We start from the raw sequence: 17,024 nt of genomic DNA, 5'->3' as shown, positions 1-17,024 counted from the left end.
TTAGAGAATCCTGCCCTGAGATATGGGCACAAAAAGGAAATCTATTAAGATCATCTCAGATAAATCCCTACTACTACACTTCTTTCCCTAGGCACCTAGTGTCCCTGTTCTCAGACTGATGCTGACCCAACTTCCTTTTCTCTCCCCGATACTTCCCCCTCTTGTATCTCAAGCTTCTTGAGCCTTTAACTGAATTTCTTCATATTTTGTTCCATCCTTTTAGAAGGAAAGCTCTGAGCAGAAATCACTTCTGTCCGCATCCCCCCTTTCTGCATTGCACACAAGCATTCAGCTTCCTCAGAAAAGATGCCAGATTTTAAGAAATGGGTTTTATTTTTTTAACTGGATATCTAATATAGATACATATTACTGTACAATGTGCAAAGTCAGGATTGGAGACTTTTCCACTGAAATCAGGATCAGAGGCTTTTTCCATGGAAATCCACTGAGAGGTCTGTCAGCCCCACCTTCAGGGCTCCAAAATGTTGGTGTTTTTCCTTAAAAGAATAAAGGTTCTTTCTGGGAGAGAGGTTTCTTGAGGAGGTTTCCTGGAGGCAGCCTTAGCGTTTCAATTACAAGTAAATAATCACCCAAAATTGCAGCCAGCTGGTAAAAATGCAAACGTTTATTTTCTCCTTCTGAAATAGTCCGGTTAGTTGAGGCCTCTCTCTGCTTGGTTCTAAGAGATCTTGCATCTTTGTCCTTGGCTTCTGCCTCTGCTTTCTTCAGCCTCCAGCCAGCACCAAGGTAGAAGATGCAATAAGTCTCTCTTGCCTCAGAGAGAGGGCTTGTATAGCCTTCCTCCCGGAGTACTCCTCTCTCCAGCCCCTGGGAATGTTCCCAAATAACTCTCGAGTGGCTCACTGGAGCTGTATTTATGCTGCTTCTCCAAGAGTGGGATTGTGGGATATCTCCCAGCATGCCCTCTGGCCCTAAAAGCTTCAAGGGAGGTGTGAATTCAGATCTTTCTAAACCCTGAAATCTCCCAAACATGTCAATTCCAATGAGTACTTAAATATTTCTTGCTTCTATGAGCTCTCTAAAGGTGTGAACGCAAGCATCGTTTCTATCAGTTGTACTTAGTACCTCGTTTCAAGTTCTGGCCCAAAATATCTCCTAAGATGAAATCATACTGAACCATGCTAAATTAGATAATTGTCTCTATCAACTCTAATGGCTTAACAATTTGTAAAGATTCCAACAGATTTACAGCTCTATTCCTGTTAAAAATCGTGTCAGAAACTCAGCCTTCTTCTTTCTCCATCTAAAGTTTCCAGTAAACCAGTAATCCAGGTAGTGAATTATAGATGAGCAGGCCAACTTGATTTTCATTAATTTAATTGTTATTTGCTTATGATTTCCATCGTTTTGTCAGAAATAAAACAGAACTAATATTTCAAAGACTGGGACTTATTGACTGATCTTTGAAAGCAGACCCAAACTAGCAAACTTGGAACTCTACCCTTATGGCAACTGGGCTATTGTGGGTTCAAGAAATCTAACCCATAAACCCCCAAGATACCTTGTAAGGTTCCAGTGATCAAAATTTACATTTGTTTGGGCAGAGCATCTGAAGCTAAGAGAATTATATCCTAAGTGGGTAAGAGCAGAGAGGCTTTCTTTGCCTCACTTTTTACCTAACCTTAATCTTTGAAGGCCATTGCCTCAAACATATGTGGGAAATATTGTAGTTTACATAAAATATCCCCTTAAATGAGTCATAGTAATCTCCAATATCTCAGAAGACAGGAGGCATTTTACTCCTTGTTTCTACTTGATATTTGTCTCTCCCTATTCTTTGTCCTAAGAACTATGCCAGTGTCATTTTTAGTGATTTTAGTGTCAATGACGTAGGAAGAAAACAGGTTTTTTTTCCCCTTAGAAAACTTTGGTTTAGATGAAGGAAAGGCAGTAGGATTTATAGTCTTGGAGTTCCAAATTAACTGTCCAACATTGGAAAAATAATTCTAATGCCAACTTAAATAAAAGATCTAGGTTATAATAAAAATATGGTATTGAAACCTGAAATAGGAATAGAGTACAGAAAAAGTCATAGACCAATGTGTAACTTTGATAGAAATAGTTTTCACTAATATCCCAGAAAGAATTTTGGCTTTAATCTTTAAGAGAAAGTAGATAAGCATCTAAATACATTAAAGATAATAAATACCAACTACAAAAATGACTGATCAAGGCATCTGGGCACTGTACAAAATGACTGAATTGCTAAGAAAGGAGTCTTCTCACAGTTCTCCCTCACCATTTCAAGTAGTTAATTCAGAAAAATATCCCATAGCTCTCAGATGGGAAAAGTGAGTCGATTATGCTTATTGACCTGACATCTTAATCAGTCTGCAATTGAGAAGTGATGAGGACCGAGATCACCTTAAATACAACAAATGAGCTAAATAGGCATCTTTGCTGTCAACATGATTTCAACCTTATGTTTCCTTGGAACATGTTCCTTAACCTCCTTACAAAGGAGCCCAACATTGGGCTTGTAGCTTTAAGCACTAGAGTATTCTCTTAAATTGAACGTCCTATTGAGGTTAACAACAAGGGAATAACTTCTGAGCCTTATAAAGGGCAACCGAGTACTGGGTTCATGATATACCTTGGTTTTAGCTCAACTCCCTAGTATCCAGTTTAGGGACAGAGATAAAGAGATTGGATCAGAGTGGGGAAATATAATCAGAAGTAGGTAAAGACAAGATGGGTTTAAAAGATGTAATATCTAATACATTTTACCACATCAAGTTTCTCAGATTCTTGGAGAAATAGTCCAATACCCCAAAATCCTAGTCAGAGCCATCTGATTTGATGGACAGTTCCATCCTTTGGTCATTATGAGACATAAAGGAGCAAACATTTCAAAGAGAACTGTTGACAGAAAGGCTGATACAGTACAACCTCACCTTATTGGATTTTATGCCACTATGCCTTAAAAGGAGCAGATAAAATGGTTCCCCACAAAAGTGAAATGAGTTATCACAAAAGGTGGCCCTAATGATGACCTTCAACATTTCATGGGGAATGCCATTTTACCACATTCATTTCGTGTTGGTTCTGCCATAAATTCTTGGCAAACTATTTACCAATATTGTTTCCTATTTAATCTTAATTGGTATTTTTCTAGATTAAAAAAATCTGTTTGATAAGTGAAGTTCGTATAAACGTATTTTGTTTACAACATCCCTATGGCACAATTAAAGATAGGCTTTGTATTTTGTAGGGAAAAAGAATGAGGTTCAATGTAGTAATAGCACTCATATCTCAATATTGGAAGGTAGATATGAAAACATTAAGTACATTCACCAGTCTGGATGTGGTACAGTGTCCCTTCTTTATGCTTCGGGTTAATGCAAGGGTTAGAAAGTTATGGAAGAGTATTACTTTTTGCCCGACATCCCGGGAGATGTCTATTTTGCAGTCCTTTTCGCAGCAGAGCCTATCTTCACTTGAGAAATGGACTATACAAATCTAAGCAAGACATACTGAATCTGGAAATATAATGCAACTTGGAACTGAATGTAACAAATTAAATTAAATTCTAAGCAAGGTGCTGGAACATAATCCTTTTTAGATCTTGAATGTAAGCCAGATGGTCCAGACCCCAGCAGTTATATAAAAGGCTTGTTACACTCCTGTAAAAAGATAAAGATCATCAAAATGGGAAGCTGTTAGATGCTTCCAGATGGCTACAGCTGAAGAATTAATTGGACCTTCAAATACCCAGATATCAAGTAGCTAATTTTAATATGAATTAGAAACCCCAAAGAAATAGCCAAACTACTTCATAGTAATTGTCTAGTATCAATTCCCATCCCAGTATATGGCAGCATGGTACTATTTCCTCAATTATATTAAGTACTTATATGTTGGAATCCTAGTGTCAACTCAACTTGAAACAAGGTGAAAACTCAAGGGTGATGCCAGAGTCCTGGTGTTAACTCAACAGAATTGATACAGTGCTTGTTGGTTCACACCTTAGAGCGAATCCTTGCAGGGTGATGGGTTGCTAATACTGATAGACAATAATGCTTGTGTTCACACCTTTAGAGAGCTCATAGAAGCAAGAAATATTTAAGTACTCGTTGGAGTTGACACTGTTTAGGATGAGATATCCTAATTTACACCTCCTTTAAGCCCTGCCTCCAGAAAGAGGAGTTAACACCTTGGGAGATCATATATATGAAGAAAGCTCTTAGAGCTTAGAGGAATTTCTCTGTAACATCGACTGGGGTTGGAGGGGAGCACTCTGAGGGGAAGCCCACAAGTCTGTCTCTGAGACGAGAGATTCATTGCATCTCCCACCTTTGGTGCCGACTGGAGTCTGAAGGACAAACCTTTGGATTTGGAGACATTCAGAAAGAGCTCTTAGGCATCAACTAACCGGGCTATTTTGGAAAGCGTTTGCATTTTTGCCAGCTGGCTGCTATTTTGAGTGATTATCTAGTTATAACAACCCAAAGCTGCCTCCAGAAAACCTCCAAGAAACCCGCTTTCTCCCAGAGAGAACTCATTTTAAAGAAAAAACACCAACATTTTGGTGCCCTCAACGTGGGACAAAATCCTGATTTCACTGCAAGAGCTCTGATCCTGAATCCAGTGGAAAAGTCTTCTCAACCCAGAAATAAGGGCGAGTACAAAGAAATTGTTAAAGAGTTGAAGTAGACTTCCAAGATGGCAACATCTCTGGGCTCCAACACCTACAACAGGCAGAACTGGGAGGACACGGACTTCCCTATTCTGTGTCAGACGTGCCTTGGAGAAAATCCTTACATCCGGATGACCAAAGAAAAATATGGAAGAGAATGCAAAATTTGTGCCAGGCCATTCACAGTGTTCCGCTGGTGCCCCGGTGTTCGCATGCGTTTTAAGAAGACTGAAGTGTGCCAAACCTGCAGCAAGCTAAAAAATGTATGTCAGACCTGCCTTTTGGACCTAGAATATGGCTTACCTATTCAGGTCCGTGATGCAGGACTCTCCTGTAAGGATGACATACCTAAATCTGATGTGAACAAAGAATATTATACCCAGAATGTTGAGCGAGAGATTGCTAACTCTGACGGAACTCTGCCAGTTGGTGTTCTTGGAAAAGCTACAGCTCCAAGTGACATGCTGCTTAAATTGGCTCGGACGACCCCTTATTATAAGCGGAATCGTCCTCACGTTTGTTCCTTCTGGGTGAAAGGAGGATGTAAAAGAGGAGATGAGTGTCCATACAGACATCAGAAGCCTACAGACCCCGATGATCCTCTTGCCGATCAGAACATCAAAGATCGATATTATGGCATTAATGATCCTGTGGCAGATAAGCTTCTAAAACGGGCTTCAACAATGCCTCGCCTGGACCCTCCAGATGACAAGACCATAACCACTCTGTACGTTGGTGATCTGGGAAATACAGTTAGTGAGACGGATCTCAGAAATCGCTTTTACCACTTTGGTGAGATCCGAACAATAACAGTTGTACAGAGACAACAATGTGCTTTCATCCAGTTTGCTACAAGGCAAGCTGCAGAGATGGCTGCAAAGAAGTCCTTCAATAAACTGATTGTAAATGGGCGCAGGCTTAATGTGAAATGGGGAAGATCTCAAGCAACCAGAGGAAAAGAAGAAGGAACCACAGACTCTGGAATTAAGCTGGATCCTGTCCCAGGACTTCCCGGAGCTCTTCCTCCTCCTCCAGTAGCTGAAGAAGCCGCCTCTAACAATTACTTTAATTTCCCTCCCAGTGGTTTTCCAGCCGGGGTTCATATTGCCCTGCCGCCACCTCCTGGCATTGCACCTCCTCCCCCACCAGGTTTTGGACCACACATGTTCCACCCGATGGGACCACCACCTCCCTTCATGGGAGCTCCAGGACCCATCCACTATCCTTCTCAAGATCCCCAGAGGATGGGGGCTCATGCAGGAAAACACAGCAGTCCCTAACATCCTGCTACAATGGTTGGGCTCTCAGGAGAAAAAGCGCTTTAGAAATGTAATAATTAAATCTTGGAGTAAATATTTTTTTCCTTTGTAAGTTTCCATGGTGACATAACATGCTAAGTTATGGGAAGAGCTGAAACAGAGTTCCCAAGCACAGGGCAGGTGGAGAAGCCCTGCCAAACTCATATTAACAAGTATGGTCACCGATGTAACAATGTCCTTTGCTTCTTAATCACAGGAAAAAAAGTGTTAGGATGAGTGTGAAACTTCTGGGAATCTTTGGGAGATTTGTAATTCCAATTGTATGTATTTGTGTGTTGGGTTTGACCAAACTTTGACCTAGGGTGAAAGCAAATGTTTGACAATATTTTTAAAATAATTCTTTTGCTTGTACTAGGAATTAAGGAGTCATTAAGTAGAATTTCAGTTAAGATGGGACAGATGTTTAGAAAACAGCCTTCTGTTTCTGTGCAAGGAAAATGTTTAGAGAGCATTGTTAAGGTTATGGAAAGCCAACGGAGCAGATCACTAAATTTTTAGAAATTTAACATATATCCCTTATACTATGACAAATTTAACATATGGGACTGCTTGTCATCTAGGGCAGGGGGTGGAGGGAGGGAGGGGAAAAAAAACAGAAGTGAGTGCAAGGGATAATGTTGTTAAAAAAAAAAGTTACCCTGGCATGGGTTATATCAATAAAAAAATTATAATAAAAAAATAACATCTTTGTTTCTCTCTGGAAAAAGAATAGGATTTAGACGAGTGGAAATTAATAGGAGAAAAACTGGGTGAATACTACAGATCTAATTCAAATTCAATGGAGTGGAAGTTAGGAGAGGATCTTTGTCAATTCTACAAAAAAATGCAGTTTTTAAAGACACTTAATACATATAATTAAATACAACTGGCTATAAGAAGTTATTTAATGTTAGAATGAAGAAAAAGAACAGGATAATGTCAGCTGCTGTTTCAGAAACAATAAGTTCTGACCCCCCAGGGGGAATCAAGTGACATGGGTTTAGAAGAGCCAAAGAAAATGACTAGGGAAGACTAGAGAAAGAAGGAGCTAGAAGAACAGAGAGCGCTGCGTAAAGCCCCAGCTGAAGTGGATGAGGAAGGAAAAGATACAAACAATTTTTTATCTATTTGAATTAGTCTGTAGATTAATTTAGAAAAATATAAAAGCCTTCTCATTTCACTATTTCTCCAATTTTTTTTTGGCTGAAAGTCATGCAAGAATTGATCCCAAGATAGCCCAAAGAATTGAATAATAAAAAAAAAAAACCACAACTAAAACTAATGTAGCTCTAAGGCCCCCAAATCTGCAAATACCATTAAATAGTTTTAGATACCTAAAGTTTGGATGATTGTCCTCTGGATCATTGAGTATATACTCAAGCAAGGGTAGATACCATTTTCTCATGCATCTTCAGATTTATTATTATTTTTTTTTTTAGCATAAACCAAGCTTAGATCTTGTTAAGATCAAGTTTGAATTTCTGGGAAATTAATTTGTTTTCCAATTACTGGTAGTAAATAATAAATGAGGTGAATGGCACTGTAGGAAGTAAAAGACTGCTCTTGAGGGCAATTTGAATGCATATACTTGTGGAAAAAGTGTACCAGTTATGGAAATAATTGGTTAACAAGCAATGAAAGATTAGACCAGGAGGAGGGCTGAAAGCCTTCAGCTTCTTGTAAGAATTTCATGGGGCTCAGCTGCCTCCAGCTATTGGAGCAAAGGCAGCCATTTCTGTCTAATGTAGTCAATGAACAAAAGGGTAAGAATTCTACCCAGGTAAGATTCTTTGAACGATCTCCTTGTGTGGGATTCTACTCAAGTTCAAGAAGAATGCCCAAATCCTCTCGGTACAGTCTCAATCAGCAACATCCTTCAAGAACTGGGCTTTGGATGAGGAAATAGAAAAAAAAATTTAATACATAATCATTTGTAATCACCATCCCTTTAGAGTTCATTCCTTACAGACAATTCTATGAAGCAATAAGATGTCAAAAATCCAAATATCTTCAAACTATCACTGAAAACTTCTCCTTAAACATAATGGCCTGAAATCTCTTATGATTATGCAATGAACTGAAGGACCCCCCACAGATATTGTAGTTTGGGCCTTTTCCTTAGCATTTTCCTTCCATCACTATTGGTGATGGTTTAAACTTGTTCAGTTTCAAGAAAACTGAGAAAAGGCAATTTTTGACTCCAATTTACCTTTGCAGATAGAAGTATGCCTGACTTTCCTACACTTTACTCTAAAGTATTTTATAAAGTATTTAGGACAGAAGAAAAAAAAATATGTCAAGTTCTTGCCAGTTAGCCTAAAGTAGATAGATTGGGGCAGAGATGTTGCGGGATCTGAGGCAGTGATTTGAGTGGATGACCACAATTCAATTACTCAGCCTTCTTGGTATAATTTTATACCCCAAAGTCAGAAAATTGTCCATAACCTTAGGCATATGCTTCTCTGAGTCCTGTGACCATAAAGTCACTGTATCCGATGACCTACAGAAGCTTTGGCTAAATAAACTAAAACATGAAGTTCAGGAAAAAGCCATCATGACATAAAAATTAATCCAATTGGTTGCTCTGGTAGCAGATTAAGAAAAATGGTTGTTATGAGACTTAGTACTCAAAAAGTAGTTCAAGTCAAGATAGCTTGAGTCTGTAGAACTGTGCTAGTAACGGAAGAAAATAGATGCCTTCATGCTCTAGGATAAAGATCTTAAAACATTGTTAAAGAAAAAAAAAAAAAAGAAAAAGGAAAGCTCTTGACTCCATGACAAATCATAAGACATTAGGAAGACTTCTAGGAGCCAAGATAATGAAATAATCAGAATTGCCAGAACGTTCCAATATTCACTTTGAAATAGCTATAAAATATCACCCCAAATGAATTCTGGAAGAAGAGAACCAGCAAAAAGATGGGTGAAAGTCATCTAGCTCAAGAAACTAGGAAAGTCAATAGGAAAGGTCTGTCTCATTCAAGAGACTAGTCCAGGACAGGAAGAATCCCATCAATTTATAGCAGGAGCCCCCAAACCCTACTATAGCACCAGATGAGCAGATAAATGCTAATATTGAGCCCCCCCTTCACATGACTCAGAACAACATCAGGTAAAGGAGTAGAAGTCAGCACTTAGATCTCATGTACCTCAGGGCAATCAGTGAACAAGCAGTTGCTAACACCAGGATGCCTTACATGCCTCAGAACAGCAGCATCAGGCACCCTGTCAGTTTCCTGGAGAATCTAGCAGCCCACCTTATACTACCCTCACCCCCTTTCAGTAACATCATTGGTCCCCCCCCCATGTGCCTCAGAACAGCACCAGGCAAATAGCCAGGGTCTACAAACATTCCACCTAAGAGGCTTGGAACGATGCTTCTTTTACTCCAGGATCAGAGTTCAAGTTTAAAGAGAACCAAGAAAAATAAAAATCTGACCATAGAAAGTTATGTTGCCGGGGAAGATTAAAACAAAATCCAAGGGACTATTATGGTGTCTAAACACCTATGGACAAAATCCCAAAGCAAAAAAAAAAATCTGAATAGGCTCAAGCCCAGAAAACTATGGAAGAACTAGAAAAGGGAGTTTAAAAAAAAAATCAAGTAAGAGGTAAAAGAAATGAGTAGTGCAAGAGTCAGGGTTAGGAAAAAAAAAAAAAGAAAGAAATGCTTAAATAACTTGTCAAATGGAAAAGGTAACTGAAGAATTACCTTAGATTAGCCAAGCAACAAACAAAATCAAAAGAATGGGGAAAAAAAAGAAATATGAAATATCAGCTGGAAAATGGATCTAGAAAACAATATAAGAATCACTAAAGTACTTGAAAGCCATGATCAAGAAGACCTGATCATACTTCAAAATTCATAGCAGAGTTAAAAATAGACATTGAAGGAATCCACTAATAGCTTTCTAAAAACTCCAAGTCCACTCTCAGAAGTGGCATAGCCCAATTCTAGAACTTCCATGTTAAAGATATTTCAAGCAGCCAGAAAAAAAACACTTCAAGTACTGGGGAGGAATCATAGGGGATTCAATAGGGCTGAATTGATGACATCTCTACATGGGAAGGCGAGATGCAATTCTCATGTTGTGTCACTACTACCTTAGTTAAAAGGAACAATGGGTATAAGGTAAATTATACCTGAGGGGATGACAAATTAGGGTGAAGATTATAATGGGAGCAGAAAAAAGGAAAAGTGGGATGGTGTAGTGTCCTGGTTAGCTTTCCGGAGGTCTTTGGACCAGCCTTCATTTCAGCTGAGTAATCAGCACGAGAATAGCCAGGGATGGAGTCCAAATTCTTTGTCTCCTTCAGTCTGTCTTCCTTGCCTGGGGCTGGGGCTAGCTTTCTGGGCCCTTGGTCTAAGTGGAAAAATGAAGGGCAGACCAGCCACCATAGTGGTGGGAAATGGAGTGAATATCTCTCATCTAGTCCTTGTTGGCTCTTATGTAGTCTATTATAATTACATCATAGTAGGTGTCAATCTTGTAGAACTATACTAAGTACATGTACTGAACTAGAGAACTATTAATCACCATGCTAAACTAGATAACACCTTCTTTTCAAGTACTTTCTCCAGAGTTCCTATCCTTTACAGAATGGGGTAAATTATCTTGCATGAAAAAGAAAGTGCAAAAGACCTATTATAGTGGTGGGAAACATGGCATGGTGAGCATCACATGAGCCTTAACTCACTGAAATTGTCTCAAACAACTGAGTTTAGAAATCTTACTCTACAGATGAGAAGGAAGTTAAAGTAAGGTGGGAGAAAATGATGAGGATAGATTGAAGGAGGTAGTGGTAAGGAACAAAAACACTTGAAGGGGATGCTGAAAGTAGAGAAAAAACAGGAAGAAAAAAAAGAAAAATAGTAATAACTTGATTTGAATGTGATTTCTCCCATAAGATGGAAAGCAGATAAAATAGAACAAAAAACAAAAACAAAAACAAAACAAAAAAGAAAACCAAAAACAAAAGAAACAAACACCTATCTTCAGCTGACATTAAAAAAAAAAAAGTAAAATGATGATCCTAAAGCAAAAAAGAGGTAATTTAAAAAGCAAAAAAAAAAAAAAAATACATTTTGCTAAAAGGTAGCAAAATGAATATCAATATGTATGCACCAATATAGCATTTAAATTAAGGAAGAAATTAAAGGAGTTGAGAAACAACTAACTAGTGGGGAACCTCAACTTGAGAAATTCAACCAAAGAATAACCTCAAATGCAGAAAGAAATATTAAATGCATTTTCCCCTTCATAATGCAAAAACAAGTACATTTCATGAAGGGCAATGGGAAAAGTTTAGGAATTTTTTTCCCTGCTTTTCAATTAATTTTTAAAGAACCGAATTGAACAAACCACAGAAAATTAAAAAGACAATAAGAAAAAATACCAAAATTTATGGGATTCAGCCAAAGCAGTACTTAGGGGAAATTTTATTTCTCTAAAATATTGAGTCAAAGAGCAGATCAATGAATTAGGAATGCAAAGAAAAAACTAGGATGAAAAATGCCCAGTTGGGCATCAAATTAAAAATCTTTAGCATTGAAGAAAACTATTGAGCTAATAAACTATGGGCTGGTTTTATTTATTTATTTATGTTTATTTAATAGCCTTTTGTTTACAGGTTATATGTATGGGTAACTTTACAGCATTGACAATTGCCAAACCTCTTGTTCCAATTTTTCCCTTCTTACCCCCCCCCATCCCCCTCCCCCAGATGGCAGGATGACCAGTAGATGTTAAATAAATTAAAATATAAATTAGATACACAATAAGTATACATGACCAAACCGCTGTTTTGCTGTACAAAAAGAATCAGACTGAAATGTTGTACAATTAGCTTGTGAAGAAAATCAAAAATGCAGGTGGGCATAAATATAGGGATTGGGAATTCAATGTAATGGTTTTTAGTCATCTCCCAGAGTTCTTTCTCTGGGTGTAACTGGTTCAGTTCATTACTGCTCCACTGGAAGTGATTTGGTTGATCTCGTTGCTGAGGATGGCCAGGTCCATCAGAACTGGTCATCCTATAGTATTGTTGTTGAAGTATATAATGATCTCCTGGTCCTGCTCATTTTACTCAGCATCAGTTCGTGTAAGGCCTGGAGAGACTTTCTGAAATCATCCTGTTGGTCATTGTACACAACAATAATATTCCATTATATTCATATACCACAATTTTTTTCCAGCCATTCTCCAACTGATGGGCATCCACTCAGTTTCCAGTTTCTAGCCACTACAAGAAGGGCTGTATGGGCTGGTTTTATGAAACAAAATACACACACACACAATAAACCTTGTTTTAAGGCTCTGGTCAATGGACACTTGAGCTATACCACTCACTAATGGAATGAAACAAGGCTGTGGGCCATCATGTCAAGTGCTTTCAACAAGGACAAACATGGCATCAGTCACCTACTGCACTGAAGGTAAATGCTAAAATTTGAAAAGGCTACGAAAGTCAACATTCAAGTATGAATATTGGAACATTATTTGGTTGCAGATGATTACATCTCTGCTTCAGAGGCTGCAGTGAGTGTATATATATAGCTATTCTCTGCTTGTGTTAATTTTTGGACTAGTATTTTAGGCAATTAAAGCCAAGAATGACCATTTCATAAGATTAGATATATCCAATTCTGTTTAAGATCAGATGAAAACCACTGTCCCCAACATACCTTGTCAGTTATTATCCATTACTCCTTTTTCCACATGATAGGTAACAGTCCAAAATGGACTTTTTTTCCACGTAATCCAATTTGTCTTAGCACTGGCAATACTCTAGACAGTATTCTTTCCTCAGTATCAATATTTTCCTTCTACCCATCTCAAATGTTCCTTTTTTTAAGTGTGAACATTGCATACCTGGCAAACCAGGTGTTTAATATGTATTGGTCAAATTGGACTTATTTCTAAATTCCTTCACATCAATTCTGCCTGGTCAGCACAGAATCTGGAATGACCAAAACATAAGGCCAGTGTTTGTTATTTCAGTATGAAACATGTATTAACAAACAAGGTAATTTTATTTAGAAGTTATTTGGGGCCAATTATCCTTCTGTCCTTCTCCAGAAAAATTCCAAATGATTTCCAGTAGTTTCTTGCAAAATAAGCAAGGTCAACTTGTTCTAAAACAGTTGAGTGAACCGGACAATAGGTTGATACTAACTTAAAAATATGCAAGTTGAATAAGTCCTTGCTTTGAATTGGAAACATCCAAAACAAAATGAGCATTTCTGCATTGTACAGCAGGAGGAAATTAAACATGAAACCATTTTAAAAAACCATAATAAATCCAGCATGTAACTGTTCAAACCATCCCTCTTTTCTCATTCCTTCCAGCTTTGTTTTTCTCCCCTCTTCCAGTTTGGGAAGAGTAAGAGAAATATGGTTCCCACAGATGCTCAGCCAATGGAAAAAGTCAAGAAATTAGTGTTTGACAAACAAGTCCAGTGCATGTTGGACTTTGCATTTGAGTTTGACCTTTTTAGAGATGTTGGCAACATATTACACCATTTGTTCTCTAAAGCAATATTTTTATCACAGATAATGGTCTATTTCTTCCTTTTGCCACCTTGCCTTGTTCAAGGCCTTGATTTTTGGTGCTGATGAGTGGAGTCCATGGTTGTGCCTTGGCTCAGTTATAAATGTTGCTTCCCTTTCTGAATATTTCCTTTTCTGAAAATCTTGTTATTCTCAATTTGGTAGGCAAGACATCATAAAAACATCAATAGAAATGAGGTTATTTTGTAGTGTTAGCAACCTAAGCACAATGTTTCCATTAATGTTATAGTGTGCTATTTGGTTCCCAAGTATTTCATTTTGAGGAGAAATCTACATAGATTTCTATCGGCACTTTTTTTTGCGGAAGCATTTGTGATTAAGTGATTGCCCAGGGTCACACAGCTAGGAAATGTTAAGTGTCCGGGGTCAAATTTGAACTCTGGGCCTCCAGAGTTCAGAGCTGGTGCTCTATATCTGCATTCTTTAGTGGAGATTGAAGGTAAAGGAGAAGTTGTATAGCCTTTACAACTCTTTGGATAATGATGTAGAACATAGACAGGAGTAAGATTTCCCTGTAACTATTAAGACATAGAAAATTTTTTAAACCTAAAGAAAAATCATGTTAACTATTAATGGGACAATGGGCCTTAGAAAAGAATATTCCTTCCAAAATATGTAATGTAATAAAGAATGTACCCAAAAAAAAAATAGAAGTGACAACTTCTAGCTAAATGGAAAATGCAGGTTTAAACCTATATATCGAATCGAGACTAAATCTAAAATAGGGAAGTAGAAGCAATGTGTTTCGGGAAAGGATTTCATTATTTCTTATCTATTTTTGACTTTGATAATCTTGAGCAAGTATACTTTTGCACTGAGCATACTTAAGACCAATGCTCAATACCATTAGTTTGTTAGCAAGAAGAAGTCCACTTGGCAAGTTACTCCTCATCCTACCTAAAAAACCCCTCTCCTCTCTCCTTCTGAATTACACAATAACTTCCAAAAGGACTACAATAATGACCAACAGTGCATTGTGGTCAGTGACTATTGGAGCTGAAGATGCATTTTATGTACATGCAAGACTCATAGGGGAATATCAGAAATATTCCTGTGCCCCAGAAGTGGGAAGATAGATGAAATGTTATCATAAGCAAAAGTAATCCTTCATGTTAAAGTCATACTTCTGCTAGTATTCACCATTCTTGTTCAAAGGATAACTGAAAAAATAATAACTATAAAAGAATTCAAACACATGGAAAGAGTTTTTCATCTTTGCAAAATCTTGTTTCAAATTTTTCTTCCTTTCCTCTCTACCTCATCCCCAAAACAGCAAGCAATCCCATTTGGTTAAACATGTGCCAATAACAGATTTTAAGACAACATAAAAGGACTAGTTGTGGGAAACTACAAGGCCCAACAAAACCCATTCTCTTCTTGCACCCAGTAGTTGGGAAAGCAAAAGTCAGAGGAAAAAGATAAGAAGCACTGAATTACTGGAATAAGACAATTCTTGCCAGAGAAGTGTGTCAGACTGAACTTAGGCTGAAGTATTCCTCAGAGAACTTGAGGAGAGCTTTTAGACACCAAAGATTTCCAGAGCCCAAGTCTTCAAAATACTTTGGGAATTTAGGTATAAGAAGTGAAATCAATTCATTTGTAGAGTAGGAAGGGGTACAATAAGGTATTCAAATTCTGTATCATGGAAATTGGGGCAAGGGAGAGGGTATCATTCAGATATGAGTATTATTGATTTGTTACAGTACAGTGAAAAACCCAACCACTTAAAGATTAATATTTTTTCATGAGGATTATACAAGTAAAATTCAAGCCCAAACCTATACATCTCAAGTTTGTGGACAAGCTTCTGAGCCCAAGAAATAATCATCTCTCCAAAGCAATACTATAATATGTAAAGACACTAAAAAACAGATTCTAACACAGTGGAGCAGATAATTGACCATGGATGGACTCCTCCATTTTTAATGAGACAAAAAATAAGCAGCAACATCTGCAGCTAGTATCTTTGTTTCCAACATGAACTTTAGTGTTCAGTGACTTTTCTACCCAAATAGACCTCAATCAAGGATTCTATGCAACACTCAGTAGCCACTCACCTAGAAATCAGGGAGGCTTTAATGGTCCTATTCTACTAAGCAGAAGGAAGTCAAAAATGTCTTGGCTAAAAGTAAAAGTTGGCTTGAGAGTGGGAAGGGTTGAGAAGGCAAAGGTTATGGGAACACTTTGTTCTAATCTTGTTAGAGCCATGTGTCACCTGGCTTAACTCAGCATTAAGCTTCAAGGTTCAAGTAGTTTCCATTAACCTTTTATTTGAAAAAAAAAAAAAAAGTTACTGATCTGTTTGGTGATTTGAATATGTCAAAAAGTGGTAACACGGATATTAGTATTATAGCAATGGACTCTACAATGCCATCAACTCCGGAAAAAAACATAATATTTTTATTTATTCAAGTCCCCTGTGTAGATAAAAATCACTTGAACTAGAATGGATCCACTATTCAGAAACTTTTATTTCCCATTTGAACATGGGCATGATTGCTCATAATTCAGGGGTTCTTTTCAAGTTCTTTACTGGTTAACTAATGATTTTGTAGAGATGGATCCCAATTTTTTTTTTTTTTTTTTTTTTTTTTTTTTTTTTTTTTTTTTACACAGAGCCAAGATACTCTCTCTAGGGCATAGTAATCAGCTCCTGAGGCAGTAACTATATGCTATGATACACAAGTCAGATTTCATCTTTTATAGATAAAAATTCATCTTTTCGATGTTAAATTTGTTTCTTTGGTGGCAATTCTCTACCAATTGATACAGAATTTATAACTTCATGGGGAAAAAAAAAACTTAAACCTTGAGTAACTTTAGAGAGCCATAGAAGATTGTATCAAATATTCCTTTCCTGAGAAGTATGTTGAGGTATAAATAAGGGTTAGAAAGCCAGTTTTCAAATTAGGAAGGCCTACATTCAAGTCTCACATCTGACAATTGTCAGGCACTAGACAGATCATTTGATTTCCCAGACATTGTAGGCAACTCAAGTAAAGTCAATACAGAATCCACATCAAGCAATCAGATTTGATCTGTGACAATCCCTAGCTCAATAAGGCTGAAGAATGGTACAACCATCCTTCTTCCAACTGGAATACTTCAAGCAGAAATTGTCAGTTTGTAGAACCCGACATTGCAGCTGCCATGGAATAGCTGCAACGATATTGTAGGTGTCCTTGCAGATGAGCGTGTCTTCCACAAGACAACATCTGGGGTCTCAGTAACATGTAGGAAGGTATTCGTTATGTTTTGAGGTGACATATTACATCTTTGTCAAAATTTAATCATATTTTGCTCATTTTAAGAAAAAACTAGTAAGTTGTCAACCAAGGTTTACTAATCCTTACTTATACTCGGGGGTAGACTTGTCACCTAATCTTTAACAGGGACATTGTCAAAGTAACAAGCCAACACTCTATGGAAAGCTTCATCCACTGGGCAACAGAAGCCAGGCAGGTAGATTTGATCAGGCCATAAAGGAGCCATTGAAGA

At 37.6% G+C, this 17,024-nt stretch overlaps 1 pseudogene across 1 annotated transcript; it reads left to right on the top strand.

Moving 5' to 3' along the window:
• Window positions 1-4,362: 4,362 nt before the first annotated feature.
• Window positions 4,363-6,554, top strand: LOC116423745 (annotated as a pseudogene). The gene has a single exon (XR_004234266.1). The product of XR_004234266.1 is annotated as a pre-mRNA-splicing factor RBM22 pseudogene (transcript).
• Window positions 6,555-17,024: the final 10,470 nt, after the last annotated feature.

Source organism: Sarcophilus harrisii, chromosome 4, assembly GCF_902635505.1.
Source record: "Sarcophilus harrisii chromosome 4, mSarHar1.11, whole genome shotgun sequence".
NCBI lineage: Eukaryota > Metazoa > Chordata > Mammalia > Dasyuromorphia > Dasyuridae > Sarcophilus > Sarcophilus harrisii.
The sequence above is the reverse complement of the archived record's forward strand: the minus strand, read 5'-3'. Positions and strand labels throughout refer to the sequence as shown.